Below are 13,746 nucleotides of genomic sequence, written 5' to 3' on the forward strand. Positions count from 1 at the left end.
GAGAGAGAGAGAGAGAGAGAGAGAGAAAGCTGGAGAGACCACAATGAAGTCTCTAGTGAAGATGTTCAATGTATTTTCTCATCTTAGGTTGTGGAGGAAAGGACTGGTTGCCTCTCTTCTCCAACCCCAATCCCTTTCTCTTCCCCTCTTTGCAGAAAGAACTGCTAAACAGTGAGGTCCAGATCATATACACTATGCGACATTGGGGAGGTGTGCGCTGGTCCAGCAGACTCACTGGTGCTGATGTCAAGTAGACATTGGCCGAGAGAGAGCTCAGGGTGGAAGTGAGGGTGCCATCAGGGAGGAGATTGGGTATTTTCCCTGCACCCTCCCTGCTGGGCACCACTCATTTATGAAGACCCCAGCACCTGTCGGGAAACACTTTCTATGTAGCTACTCTGTCTGGATTCTGGTAACTTCTCTCTCCCTTTTGTCACTTGGGCTTTGGAGGGTGGTAACTCCTCTCTGCTTCTGCCAGTCTTCAGGCTCTGCACTGTGCCCTGCTGGTTTCTTTCTTTTGTACAGTTCTATTCTAAAATTCTCTGGTTTCCAATATACAGGGGCCATTGCATCCCTGCTAAGATCCAGACTGATCCCCTCTCCCTTAGTTAGGGCAGGTTAAATGTGCTAGCTTTTGGCTACATTCTCCCTGTCTCAGGTCCTGCTTCGTTACCACTTAATCCATCACTTTTCCTTGTGATTGAAACAATACCATAGGCTGCACTGAAGTCTTGACAACATGGCACAGGTAGCTATACGGACCTTGTTTTCAGAGGCTGTGCTTTCCTCTGGCCTTAATGATTGGAACCCAGTTAATGGCCGACTTCTAACAGCAGCAGGGGCTGTTCTGTGAGTGGATGGACTGAGCCCAGTGCATCAGTGATCCAGTGGATGGTGAAAACCTGCATCTTGATATGTTAAGTGTCAAGACAAGCCTAAATCTTGTGCTTAAAGATTTGTGCTTAAAGACAGAGCAAGGCAGCTCAAGACAAGAATGAAGCCTCTGGTTTGAAGACTCTGAGGACTCCCATTTTAACTGCAAAATGCACCATTTACCAGAGCGGGGGTGGCAGGTTGGGCAGGGGAGGATGGATGATGCTGGGGAAACTGTCACACTTACTCAGCCTCCATCCCACGGAGCCCCGTGGGTCCACGCCTGAGTCCTGGAGATGTGGCATGTCTTCCTTTGACACGTGGTCCCTTGTCAGCAGAACTCAGTACTTCTTAGTGTGACTCACTTGTGTCCTGTACAGCAGAGGAGGTCTGTGAGCCTTCCTGGTAGTAGGATGGGGGCAGCCAGGGCCCCAGAGACCCAAGGGAACTTCTGCTTTCTCTTTTCTTCTCTTTAGAGCCACTGTGGAAGAAAGGGAGGGAAAGGATGGAGCAGAGTGGGAGGAGGAAGAGCTGCAGGCAAGTTCCTAGGTGGCTTCCTCGAGATTTTGGGGCACAACATGTCAGAGTGGAAAGGGGCCTGGGATATCACGCTCTGCTTAGATTTTGTTCGCCAGTGTTAGTACAGAGGCAGCCACCTGTGCTGTGCCTTTTCCCGTGTATTCCAGTTCTGCTTGGCTGCTCTCCAATGTCTATCCCTTGCCTGCGAGCCTGTCACCTCTCCTTGCTGTCCCTTCTCCATTCATCGTGGCTGCATGCTAAATGTAGCCCTTACTATTTGCTCTGTCTTATTCATTCGTATCACTGTAGCCAGAGAACTTTATGTATTACTAGATTATCCCGACTACCACCCACTGTACGGCCCTCCTGCTCATATCTGCTTAAAGGATCCTGATCTTCATGTCTGTGTCCTTAGACAGTATGTCCCAGAGGAAAAGCTTTGCACCATTCATCTGTCTGTCCCATTAGCCGGCATAGCACCAAACTGGTAGTATTCAACTGGGAATGGCTGTGACCCCAGTGAACACTGGGCAATGACTAGAATCATTTTGGTGTCAGCATCTGGGAGGTGTTACTGGCCAAGCATGATGCCAAGCATCCTGTAATGCAAAGGAAAGCCCTTACAACAAAGAATTATGTGACTCAGATATCAGCAGCTCCTAGACTGTGAAATCCTGTTCAAGCAACAGTAACTGCTAAATATTTGATGGGTGAAAAGATTGAAAAACTAGTTGCTTGTGGTGTGTTGTACGGGTCCTTGTCCTGTCCTGTTGTGAGTCCACTCTCCAACATGCAATGTTTTAGTCACCATGAGGATGAAGTGGAGCTTCCTTATACAGTGGAGCCCATGCACTTGCCATCTTGCCTGATTTGGCAAGAGACTCAATAAGTGTTTGAAAGAAGACCCAGAAAGTTGGCCTAACCTGACACTGGAGCTTAAGACATTGCATTAGAGCAACTGCCTATCATTTCAGTGATTCTGACACTCATACACTCTCAGATCTTCAGAAATTCTGGTAAAGCAAATCTTACTGGGCTCCCTTTGAGAGGGGAAGTTGAAGTTTGAGGGGACCCCCAGTGACTTAGCTCTAACCTTCAGGAAGTCAGTGCTAGATCCCAGACCTCACAGTATTTTCAGAGGAACTAATGGATAAGTGGTGCTATGGATTAAATATGGCCTGCCCCCACCAAGATACATGCATGCTGTGTGTGGGTCCCCAGTATAATGGGGTTAAGAGGTGCTGGAGCCCTAAAGAGGGTCATGAGGGATCTATCCTCGTTATGGATTAATGCAACTCTGGTGAATGTGGACTCTTTCTCATGAGAGTGGATAGTTATAAAGCCAGTGAGCCCCTTTGTCCACTCCTGTCTTCTTCACACATCTACTTCCCTATGATTTTCTCACTACTCATGGAATTGCACAGGGAACCTCACCAGAAGTCAAGTGGGTGCTGGTGCCATGCTCTTGGATTTCCAGAAGCATAAGCCAAAACTTTTTTCCTTAAAAATCACTCAGCCTCAGGTGTTTTGTTATAGCAATGAAAATTAGATTAAGATGGTAGGGAATGGGAATGGCTTTGGGAGGCTGTTTCATTCAGTGCTGACATTAAAGGCATTTTCCTTTGCCCACAAGTGTCTCTTCATTAGAAACCAAAGAAGACATCACCGGATGCTATGTTAACACATGGGTAGTGGTGATGGTGGTGGCTTTAGGGAGCTTGGTCCACCTGACTAAGGATTCTGGCTCTGGCTGTGGCTAATTGAGTTCTTTTCACCATTTCAAGTCTCAGTAATGAATAAGAAGGACTCTTGGACTTGAGCTGGAAAATCTGTGGAAAGAAGATCTGACTCTATCTTTCCCTGGGAGGCTTTAACTGAATTACACAAACTTACATCAACTTATTTTCTTCACTGGTGGAATGGGAACAATGTCCAGTGTTGCTATGAGGCAAAGAAGAGATAAGGCTCGTCGAGGCCCTTAGGATCTCCATTCTAAGTTATGGGGCTGGAATGGTGGGTTGACCTCTCTGTCACAAAGTAATTCTTCATTAAGCTAAGTGAAATAAGCCAGGTGTATAAGTATATGTGATTAGATTTACAAGGGGTAACTAGGATCATCTAATTTATGGATGTAAAAAGTAGAATCATGGCTGCCAGGAGCCAGGAGGCTGGGGAAATAGTGTTAGTATTTAGGGGTACAGAGTTTCAATTGGGTTTATTGAAAAATTCTGGAGATGGATGATGATGATGGCTGCACAGCAGTGGGAAAGTATTTAATGTCATTGAATTGCACACCTATAAATGTTGAATTTTAAGTTCTGTACATATCACCACAATAAAAAAATTGAATTAAAATGGATTCTTGATGTTTCAAAGAGATTCATGTGTTTAGCACTTCATTGAATGTTTCATTTTATAATTGAGGATGTCCAGCTGAAGAAGCCCAGCCCAAGGACACTTGTGTGCCAGGTTGGACCCATTTGGAACCCACTTTGTGTGGATTCCCTCGCACTGCTTTTCCCCCTGCTCCATGGGAAACCTCAGCTTTGAGCGGGTAGTGCTGGTCTCCAGGAAAGATGTTTGGATACCTTTTCCAAGAAAGCAGAACTAAGGAGAGAGGAAAGAAATATTCCCACTGATGAAAAGCCATGCAGATATAATCTCTGGGCCATTAGTGCATTTTCTGCAGGAAGCAGGCACATCTGTTTTGATGTGTGATGCAGATGTGTGGCTGTATGTCCTTGGGGGCTTGGGTTAGATGAGTGAGGACCATGCCAGGCACAACAGTGCCATAAACACACATCTGCTCACCCATGTGTTGCTCTGGGATTGGCACAAAGTATCCATTGAGTACAGGTATAAATAGACAAGCACATTGAGTGGGAGGAGCTCAAGTCACACCTAGACTTGAATCTCAGGTTTGCTGTTTACAACCTGAGTCTTGGGTTCAAGTTATTTGTTCCCTCTGTAACTCGCTTCCCTGAAATGTAACCTGGGAATGATGACTGTGCTCAGCTCACTGATTTGTTGTGAGTATAAGTTCAGAATGTGCTAAGCTTACAAGAACTTACCGATCCATCAGTACTGAGCAATCATGAAGCATGAAGCCTGTGTGCTGTCCTGAGGCTCTTCTTGGTTAAAGATGGTGCTCAAGGTCTGGGTCTTTGGAGTATCCGGTCTAATTAAGGAGCCTCAAAACCTAGAGATGATGCAGATGAAAGATGATATGAAAGCACAATTGACTTTTGGCACTGGAGGTCATCAGGGGTGCTGCAGAGGACATGAGGCTGGGTTTGGGTTCAGTGAGTGGCTTTGTGATCTTAGGGAAGTCCCTTGTTATCCTGCCCACTTTCAGGGTCCTCATGTCAGAGGGCATGATGTTCCTTTCTGGGCATGGCGTGTGCCTCAGAGTTCCTGTGACAGAATAGGAGACAAAATCTTTGGGAAAGCATTGTAGACAGCAAAGTGCCATGAGATGTGTTATCCTTGTGATAGGTGCTGAGCAGGTGGTTAGGCCACTGCCAGTGTCTTCTATGCCTCTGGTTTTCCATGTTGCCAGTGGGAAATGGGCATCATCCATTCTTGTGAGACTGAGGGTCTGGGTGGGATCATTCCTCAGGACTTCTGTCCCAGAATGGCAGTGCTTCCAAAGTTCTTAGGCAAAAGGCTTCATCTGTTTGCAAGAAAAGTCTATAATTATAATTTTTTATTTAGAAAATAGCATGACTCCAGCTTGAAGCAGTGGGCAGTGTGGGTTGGTGCGCTTTGGTTTCTTTCCCAGAAAGTCCTCCGCTAGGTACAACACACCTTTGATGAAATGTACAGTAGAATTTTTAAACTTGATTTTGAAGACCTCATTAATGCATTCAGAGTGTTAATTTGGTCTATTTTCAGCCATGGAACATCAACCTGAAGCAAGAACTTTTCTAGGTCTTTCTCATCTAAAGAATTTCTTGACCAGCCAGTCACAAATGGGTCATATTAACACAGGCAAGGTGGTAACCTTGGGAGGAGAAATTAGCAGGGAGTGAGTATTCACTGTTTGTGGTCTTTATAAATGCTATTTTTTTTTCAAGTCCACAGACTTCCCAGAAGGCTGCCAGTATTATCACTAATTTAAGTCAGGTATCTAGAACTCAGGGAAGTGATGAAACTTGACCAAAGTCATGTGGACAGGGACACATTGGTTTGAGACTGGGTCTGGGGGACCAGGGTTTGTGCCCTTTTCAATGTACCACAATCCTCACATGCCTGGCATGGGCTGGGGGAGGGGGAGATTGGAGAGGACGCATGAACTAGAGGATCTAAAATGAATGGCTGGCAACAACAGAGACAAAGTAGAAAAGCACCCCAGACAGTCTGGGTTCAGTTGCTTAAAATAGGCAAAGAAATCCTTTGGCTAATACATAATCACCACGGGGATTAATGCAGCCCTGCTCCTCAGGGTTAATTTATACTCCACGAGCCCCCATTAGATACGATTTCTAAAATGCATAATAGCACAGGGCTCGTTAGGGACTTTCATAAAAGCCTTGTATGGGGAGAAAAAAGGGAACCTGGTGCCACAATGCTGGCCCAGAATAACCTGGGCACAGACGCCTCCGTGGGCAGGTGGAGGAGGCAGCTTCTTCCTGCAGGGCTGTGCACCCCACTGCTCCTCCTGGGTCTGCTCAGCCCTGGAAGAAAGGTAGGGGTCTCAAGTCACAGCAGAGTGGAACTAGGACGGACTTGGGGCTCATCTTGTTCAACCCTCCTCTGCCACCCACTGCTGGACAATGGGGAAACTGAGCACAGGAGGGTGAACGCTCACCATTGAGCCCCTTGTCTTTTTCTTCAGTCTGTATACAACTGAGGACCTGTCACATCACCTCTTGCTCCTGCCTGCTTCTCTTGTCCCCGCTGACCTAAAGTTCTCAGCCTCAGAGGACACCTCCCTGTATGACTTTGTTCACTCGCAGATGAGCTCACTAGTACAGAACAGCTCACAGACCCCCTGACAGGTGCAGTGGTGGTCATGCTGCACCTGTCCGTGGGAGCTGCACAGAGTGTGCAAGGCAGTTTCCTGAGTGTTCACACGGCTCTTTCTATTCAGTGTGTCTCGGTGCCTCCTCATCGGGTTTCCTTCTCTCTGGCAGCTCAGGGCATGTGCACTGCCGCATTCATCTTCCGGGACACAGCTCTGATCACTCACAAACCTCAGTGACTGCCCATCGCTTCTCACAACATCCATCCTCCTGAGCCCCTTTGGCTCTCAGATCCCTCCCCTCCCAGGTGAGTCAGTGTCCTGGTTGGCTGTGGAGCCCACCACGTCCTCCTTCATCTGCAGCAAGTGCAGTGAGCCTCCCGGAGGAGCATCTGGCCAGCTTCCTGCCCTACTTACGGGACATGCTCTTTAAGGCCCGTGTGCCATCTTCTCCTCCTCCACCAAGATTTTTCTGAACATTCCCAAGAGAGAGACTCCTCACATCACTGAAATCAGTTTGGATTTTGGTTATATAATTCCTAAAATTCTTAGCTCACACCAAAGCCCTGTGCATCTCCATTTCCTCATCTGTAAAATAGGAAACTAATGATTTCACTGACTGTGAACACTGAATACATAGGTATGGAAGCTGTAGCAGATTAACTGGCTCAGCAACTGTGAGCTATTGCAATAATAATTCCTAGCAGCATTGTGGAGTTCTCTGATTCCATGTCATACCCATGCCATAGTCCCACAGGCTATTCCTTCCGTGTACAATAGACTTGGTGTCTGACTATTAAGAGGGCTGTGTCACTGAATACTCTCACCCATTCATCAGAGAAAGCTTCAGCTGTCATGATAGACTGGGTGCTGAGGACATGGAGCAGAAGGGGACACAGGCCTGTTGGAGCACAAACCCAAATACTGGGCACCCTGGGGCGGGGCTCACAGAAGGGCAGGGTGCTGTGGATCCTGAAAGATTTATTCTGCTAGGAAATAGAAATGACAATGGCAAACCTAACAGGAACAGAAGTGGGTTTTTTTCATATTGCCTAAGCTTTGGCTGACCGTCTAAGGCTGAGAACAAATGGTACTTGATGCTCACAGATCTGAAATGTGAAGGTGGGTAATCTGTGAAGAACTCGCTAGGGTGTAGACGCTGAATCACCCCAAAGGTTCTGGCCTGTTACCATCCTCAAAGGAAGGAAAGAGGTACCTGGGAGGTTGGTCAGGAGGGGGCGGTAGGAGGGGCAAGTGCCATCATGCAGGGGAAGCCAGTGTCCTTCTCACAGGACAGGCAAGGTGGGCTTTGCCTAAGGCACTCCAGAGAGGGAGGGAGGGCTTTGGGGCACACATGGAGGGCTCAGCCTCTGGAACTGGGGGATGTGGGGAAGGCACGGGAATGGAGCGAAGGTCCCAGGTAGCATGTAGGACTAGGCAACCAGCAGTGGGACAGGCTGAATCCTGGGTTACTTGGGTGGAAGCCAGGGGATAAGCAAACATCATAAGCTGCTAGCCGAGGTGCCGTCATTGCAGTCAGAGGCCTCCAGAGAGCTTGTATGTGAGGGGCTCACAAAAGGACTCTGTGAGTAGGGTGCATGCTCAGGCCTCTGCACACCAGCGCCCCCATTGCTGAGCAACTGGAGATAAAGAGGGCATTCTTGGCCCCACCTCTCCTCCCAGGATCTCCATTTTTCCTTCTTTCAGCCCCTAAGGATCCAGAAGCAGCCAAGAGGGAGGGACGGGGAGGAAGAGGTGGAGGAGAGGGAGGGGCAGAGAGGAGACAAAGTGTGATGCTGTCCAGGTCAGGCAAGTGTTGGGGAAGAGAAATTTTCAATAGGATAAGTTTTTTTTCCTCATTGAGTTCATTAGTACTTTTCAGGTATACAGTACAGTTAAATTCATCATTGGGATCTTGAACATTTGCATGACAGGTTTTGGTTCTCATTTTTTGCCCATACCCCTGCTCTCACTTCACCCCCTCCTCCCTTCCCTGTTTACAAAAACTTTATTTCCATTTTTTCATTTTCTTTTACATTTTTCTTTTCCCTTATTTCCTTTTCCCTACCCTTCCCACTTCCCCTACACCTTTAGCCCTTTTCTTTCTATTTCACATTGTCATTTATACCATTTGGATCTTATTTACACTTTTAGTTTTTCACACCAGAGAAACTGTTCAGTATTTATACATGTGTGACTTATTTCACTTGAGTGTGACTTCAATATGCATCCATTTTCCTATGAATGACTCTAATTTCTCATTATTTATGGCTGAGTAGTATTCCATTTTATAGAAAAACCACATCTTTATCCCGTCTCCAACTGATGGGCAAATGGGCTGTTTCCAAGTTTTAGCTATTACAAACTGTGTCGCTATAAACATGGCATATATCACTGTGGTATGATTCTTTTAATTCTTTTGGAAAGATACCCAGCAGAGAGATAGCTGGGTCAAATGGGACCTCTAATTCTAGTGCTTTGAGGTATTTCCATATTGATTTCCATAAGGATAAATTTTGAAGACTGGTGTTAGAAGACTGGACTGGATATTTTAATAATTGGAAAATGGAACAACTTGTTTGTACTTAAGCATTATCAGGTCACAGTCTTTGCCTTCCCCCAATGGCAAAGTGATTCAACCTAGAAGCAACAAGAGTCAGTGTGGAGATGGTCCAAGCCCCCTTCACCTCTGGCCCTGCCTCAGACCAGCTCCCTCAGCTCCATGGGCACAGCCCCTTCCTGACAACCCTCAGATGTCATGCACTGGGTCTGACTGTTATCTGTAGACTCTACACAACCTTACAAAGGGAATCCTGCAACCTCAAACCCACAGAGTAGAAGAGGAAGCAAAAGGTCAGAAAATTTAAATAACTTGTTCAAAGGGACAGAGCAAGGCAGTGGTGAAGCTGGGCCTTGAAGGTAAATTCCAGAACCTGTCTTCCCACAGAGAGGAGATGGGGGACCAGCCAGTCCCTTCCTCTGGGTTCAGAATAGAACCTTGTTTTGAAGGAAGACAGTGAGCAATGTGGATTCCAATGTACTAAGCTGCCATGCTCCTGCCAGAGAGCAGTCCACCACCTCCCAAAGCAAAGAGGGATGGGAATGGTTCTATTCAGAGTGACTTGGCCTCTCTGTGCTGGGAGGCATCTATGCTGCCATGCAGACATGGAAGAGGGAGCTGGCATCCCTGCCAACTGGGAAATGGGTTAGAGCCGGGCACACTCTGCACTTCAGGCAGAGCTGCGGACAGAGTGAGGGTGAGCAGAGGGGTGTAGAAGGCTTAGAAGTTGCTGCTGCCACAGGAAAGACAGGGATCAGTGTTAGGCTGTGGCTCAGGCTCTCACTGCCCTGGAGCTGTCAGGGAAAAACCAGCTGGTGGGCTGTGTGGGGATGGGCAAACTCTTGAGGGGCTTTTCTGAGGTGCACAGCACTGCTTATTTATCATCCCTGCAGGGAGCCAAGGCTTACTGTGCCTTTCTGGCAGAAGAGACAAAGAAACCTTAGGAAGGGTAAGAGACTTTCTTAAGGGGACACAGATATTTGGGGACAGAAGGCAGATTTGAACTCTAGTCTGACTCCAAACCCCCTCCTGCAGGTGGCTGTGTGGGGTCTTGGCTTAGCTTGAGCTACTCCAACATCATTGACTTCAAGGACAGTCCAGAACAATGACTCAGAAGATCAGAGAGTGGTCAAGGGATGGGTTGCAGACCAATCAGATTCCTGGTGCTCTGCCCTCCTTCTGTCTACAGTGCCAGGTCCTGGGCCAGGCCTGGGGGCACTGGATGGCTAACACAGTCCTTTCTCCACCTTGGCCCCATTGCTTTAACCTGGATCAACCTCCCACATTGCCTCCTCCCCACAACCGCTCCCCTCACCGTGGCTGACTCCTGTAAGGTTCAGCTCCGATGCCACTCTCTCTGGAACCTTCCTGACCAGCCTTCTATTCCTGTCACATGAAGAATTAGGAGGCTTCACTGCCCTGTAATCATCACTTTACTCCTCTGCTCCCTGCTCCACCTGACTGAAGCTGTCTCGACTTCCCTGGCAGCTTGCACCACCCTAGCTCTGCCCTGCATATTGCTTGTGGTGGCAGTGATCTCAACTCTAGCTCTTCGCCCTGCCTGGGAGGTTAAATAACTGAAGGTCCCACAGCTAGGCTGAGGCCAAGCTGAGATGGGAGGGTCTCTGGTGACTTCTGACTTTATTTGTCTGTGAAGTGAAGGTGACAACCCCCATGAGATGAAGTCGAATGTGTGAAGGTTGGGGGGACATTTCCAGAGGTTTCTAGAACTTCACTGAAGAGCCTTTAGGCAGAGCAGTTAGTATAGTGAGCACTTAAGAGCCCACGTGATGGAAGGAAATGAGAGGGAGAGAGAAGGAGGGAGAGGAAGGGGAAGAGTGAGGGGGAGGGGGAGGGAGGGAAAGAGAGATCGAGAGAGCACATGTGCTCTGGCTTTTGGAGTCAAGGGCTGCATTTAGAGGTGATGGGAAAATGAGGTACCTGGAAGCCCAGGTGAGTGGGGTGAAGAGAGAGCTCCCTGACCTGGGGGCCAGCAGCTGATTTAGGACCCAGTAATATAAGCTGGGAAAGATGTGATTGCCCCCACCCGCCTCAGAGCCCTTCAGATGAGTTAGGGAGTCTGGGAAATGAACAGAAAATTAAAAAAAAAATTCCCAGAACTCTGGGAGGCTGATGCAGGAGGACCACAAGTTTGAAGAAGGAGAAGGAGAGGAAGAGGAAGAAGGACAAGATGGGGTTATAATATTGAGCACTAAACAGGGAGAAAGGAGTGTGTGAACCCAGCAGAAGGTAATTAAGATAGGAGTGAAAATAACTCTCACTCAGGCTGTGTATTAAAGCCACCTGGGGATTGCTCCAGCTCCAGGAAGGTAGCCTGAGCCCTGATCCACTGAGGAAGGATAGGCACACCTTCTCCCCCTGGAGCCGCCATCGCTGCACTGCCAGGAAGGTAGCCACATGGGCATCCCTGAACTGCCATAACTCCCACTCCACCCGCAGGCACTCTCAGACCTCCTGATTGTGTCAGTCTTTGGACCCACTCTGTAGAGGCAGAGGTGGTCATAAAGGGTATTTTTCTGAGTTCCCAACTTTAAACATCTTTAAAGAAAGGGCATGGGAAACCTGAAGTAGAACAGTGTGGAGTTCAACCATTCAGAAGGCTGGGGAACTCAATCTGGGCCTTGCAGCCCGAGGTCAGTCTGCGTCATGAGGTTCAGCCATCAGCTAACTGAGATCAGGGGTCTTGCATCCTAGCTTTGTCTGAGCCCTCATCCTAAATGGTAATTATACTATATTGAAAAGTTTGTTCACTGCAGACATGTTCTGTACTGCTTCTTGATTTCAATTTAATTCCAATGGTTTAAGGGTGATAGACTACTGACTACCACAGGTGGTCAGTTTCCAAGTTGTGCTTGATCTTAATGTGTTGCTGATTGTATCAGTTGGGATAAAGGATTGTGGTTGATTTGTTGAGCTGTTTTCTCTGATGTTATGAAGTTGAGAATGTCTGTGGGTCACTAGAGACCCAGAAGTTAGGGTGCAACTATATCAGGAAGACTTGGGTGATAACCCAGAGATTAAACCAAGGACAATCCGACAACAAAAATAAAAAGGAGAAAACACTTAAGCAAGACACAAAGACAGACTTCCAGTTCACCAATGGCAAACAGTAGGGCAAACGAGGATGAAAAGGCTGATAGTGAACCACAAGGACACCCTGAACTCAAAGCACAGGAAGTAACAAAACAGATCAATCGGGCTCTAGAAAAATTCAAAACAGAATTAATTTCGCAGATAACCATAGAGATCGTGAGCAAAATGAAAGTCATGATTTGAGACTCTAGAGCAGAAACTGACAAAAAAATAGATGAGCTCAGGACCACAAAGGCCCAGCATAAGAAAGAAATGGAAACAATAAATGCCCAACATAGGAAAGAAATGGAACCCATAAAACTTATCCAGGAGATTAAACACTCCATTGAAATTGTACACAACAGAATAAAAGAATGCAAAGATAGACTCACAGATATAGAAGATAAGAATGCAGTTAGTGACCGTGAAAAGAGAGGTCTCTTAAAAACAGTAGGGAATCATGAGAAATCGATCCAACAACTCCTACATGATGCAATGAAGAATAACATAAGACTGATAGGAATACATGAAGTAGCAGGAGAAAATACAAAGGACTTCAAAAAAAGCTGTTCACAGAATTAATGACAGAAAACTTCCCAAACAGAGGGGAAGAATTTGACATTCAGATAAGTGAGGCATATAGGACCCCAACTAGCCACAATAAAAAAAATCTACACCTAGACATATAATAATCAAGATCCCAGAAACCCAACAGAAGAACAAAATACTACAAGCAGTAAGAGAAAAGAAACAAATCACATACAAAGGAAAGCCCATCAGAATCACAGCAGACTTTTCAACACAAACTCTTAGGGCAAGGAAAGCCTGGAGTGAGATATTTCAAGTACTACATGAGAACAACCTCCAACCTAGACTGATGTATGTTGCAAAACTCTCTTTCAAAATGGATGGGGAAATAAGATCTCCATGACAAAGAACACCTGGAAACTACATAAATACCAAACCAGCACTATAAGCAATTCTAAACAAGATCCTAGAAAAAGACAATGAAGGTAACAACACCATGAGACCCAACAGAGCAAATCAAATAGGCAAGGCAAGAAATTAAAAGGAGAAGGTGAAAAAGTAATGAGTCAACAAAAGGACAATAACATGACAATAATGTCACTACATATCACTTATAACCATCAATATCAATGGCCTCAACTCACCAATCAGGAGAAATAGACTGGCAAAATGGAATAAGAAGCAAAATCCAACAATATGCTGTATACAAGAAACACACCTAGTGCAAAGAGAAGCCCATAGACTGAGAGTGAAAGGATGGAAAACAATTCTCCATGTTACAGGAGCCCAGAAAAAAGCAGGGTAGCAATCTTATTTGAAGACAAAGTAAATTTCAAACCAAAATTGATTCTAGTATTATTAATGTAGAACGGTACTGTATCATACCTCTGTGAATGTAAAATATCTTGTACCTGCTCTATGATATGTAGTAGGGACCATGCTTTATCACAGCTATTTTTAATGATATTACTGTAGAATATTTTCTTTCCAGATGATGATTAAGATGTTAATTAAAAAAATGGTGCCAGTTTCAACAATAGCAACAGAACTTTGCTGTTTTCTGGGTATTATTCTTTTCTTTGTTTTTTTGTTTTTGTTTTTTTAATGGAATATACTGAATGTCTATAATTTTGTTCAGATGACTGCAGAGCCTGGAAAAGCTGTTGCTGCTATTGATGCATAACATACTGCTATTATTGGTCTTTATATA

At 46.1% G+C, this 13,746-nt stretch overlaps 1 long non-coding RNA gene across 1 annotated transcript in view; it reads left to right on the forward strand.

Moving 5' to 3' along the window:
• The window catches only part of LOC104865849, a 40,750-nt gene that overhangs the window by 16,812 nt on the left and 10,192 nt on the right, over positions 1-13,746 (forward strand). The window lies entirely within an intron of this gene.

The sequence above is a fragment of the Fukomys damarensis genome, unplaced genomic scaffold (assembly GCF_012274545.1).
Source record: "Fukomys damarensis isolate Sample0158 unplaced genomic scaffold, DMR_v1.0_HiC HiC_scaffold_5, whole genome shotgun sequence".
Lineage (NCBI taxonomy): Eukaryota > Metazoa > Chordata > Mammalia > Rodentia > Bathyergidae > Fukomys > Fukomys damarensis.